At 50.3% G+C, this 1977-nt stretch overlaps 1 pseudogene; it reads left to right on the top strand.

Moving 5' to 3' along the window:
- Positions 1-438: 438 nt before the first annotated feature.
- Positions 439-1521, top strand: LOC103735274 (annotated as a pseudogene).
- Positions 1522-1977: the final 456 nt, after the last annotated feature.

The following is a 1977-nucleotide window of genomic DNA, read 5'->3' as shown; positions in this document are numbered from 1 at the left end:
CATTTAAGTGTATCATATACAATTACTATTACCTACACATACACAAGCACACACACACATGCACACACACACACACTATATATATATATATATATTCTCCAGGTCTGTGGTTTTTTTTCAATCTTGTTTATGATTTCCTCCACAGCAGGTTTTTAAAGCTTTTTCTATTCATGACTTTTCTTTGCCAAGAACTTTTCACATGACCTTGGTACATAGGTATACAAAATAGGAATATAAATCAAACATTTATTGGTAATAAACTCTAAAGAAATTTCTTTTTTTTTAATTTTTGAATAGACTTCCGGTGCCCTTTCTCCCGCGAGCCCTACGGCCCAGCCAACCCTCGTGTGCAGGGCGAGGTCTCCAACCTGCAGTGGGGTAGAAGTGGCGGACTCCCCCTCCTGACCTCCGGTGCCGCCGCCTTCCGTAGGATAGGACATGGCCCAGGACCTGAAGGACTTAGCAGGACGCCTGCCCGCCGGGCCTCGGGACAGGGATACGGCGCTGAAGCTCCTGCTGGGGCAGGTGCCCTGGCCTATGGCATCCTCGAATCCATGTTCACCGTGGAAGACTGTCACAGAGCCTTCTTTTGTTGCTGTTGTTGGTCTTTTTGAGACAAGGTCTCCCTGTAGCCCCAGCTGTCCTGGAACTATGTAGACCAGGCTGGCCTTGAACTCAGAGATCCTTCTGCCTCTGCCTCCCGAGTGCTGGGATTAAAGGTGCGCCACCACGCCCGGCTTAGAGCCACCTTTTTTAATCCGATCGGTGGCGTGCAGCAGGACACCATCCTGGCCGACGGCCTTCACTTCAGGATCCCCAGGTTCCAGTACCCCATCATCTATGACATTCGGGCCAGACCCCGAAAAATCTCCTCCCCCACAGGCTCCAAAGACCTGCAGACGGTGACCGTCTCCCTGCGTGTGCTGTCTCCACCCAATGCCCAGGAGCCCCCTAGCATGTGCCAGCATCTAGGGCTAGACTACGAGGAACGAGTGCTGCCATCCGTTGTCAACGAGGTGCTCGAGTGGTGTAGCCAAGTTCAATGCCTTGCAGCTGGTTACCCAGAGGGCCCAGGTGTCCCTGTTGATCCGAAGGGAGCTTCCAGAGCTAGCCAAGGACTTCAGCCTTACCCTGGAAGATGGAGCTATCACAGAGCTCAGCTTCAGCCGGGAGTGCACAGCTGCTGCAGAAGCCAAACAAGTGGCCCAGCAGGAAGCCCAGACGGCCCAGTTCTTGGTGGAAAAAGCTAAGCAGGAACAGCGGCAGAAGATCATGCAGGCTGAGGGGGAGGCCGAGGCCGCCAAGATGCTTGGAGGAGCCCTCAGCAAGAACCCGGGCTACATCAAGCTCCGAAAGATCCGGGCTGCCCAAACCATCTCCAAGACGGTTGCCACATCACAGAACCGCATCTGTCTCACAGCCGACAACCTTGTGCTGAATCTCCAGGATGAAAGCTTTCCCCGGGGAAGTGACAGCCTCATCAAGGGTAAGAAATGAATGTGATCATCAGAAACTCCACCCCCAGAGAAGAAGTGGATGGGTTTCTTCTCCAGGTTTTGAGGTTCCAGCGGAAAGGGAGAATCTCTAGTACACCCCTCCCGACCCCAGTATCATGGGATGGTCCCTCAGCACTTGCCCTCTTGGATTAAGGAAGACAGAAGACCAACCCTTTTGGAGAGAATGGCTTTCCTCCTCCCTGTATTGGCCCAGGGGGTTGGGTCAATGTGTGATTTCTCAGTAATTTCCTACAATGTTGTTCCCTCCCTCAGAGTGGGAAGAAAGAACCACCCTCCCAGGAATCCTCAATAAATTTTTATTACTAAAACCGAAAAAAAAATTTTTGAATATATACATATAATTTTTACCATTGATTAAAGACAAAAGCATATTTGCACACTAGTGAGATGGAGGTGCTCATTTATTTTTGCATAAAGAATTAAATCTTGGCCAAATATTTGATGCTGAGGATACAAAGCA

The sequence above is a fragment of the Nannospalax galili genome, unplaced genomic scaffold (assembly GCF_000622305.1).
Source record: "Nannospalax galili isolate Female #2095 unplaced genomic scaffold, S.galili_v1.0 scaffold771, whole genome shotgun sequence".
In the NCBI taxonomy this organism is placed as follows: Eukaryota; Metazoa; Chordata; class Mammalia; order Rodentia; family Spalacidae; genus Nannospalax; species Nannospalax galili.
The sequence above is the reverse complement of the archived record's forward strand: the minus strand, read 5'-3'. Positions and strand labels throughout refer to the sequence as shown.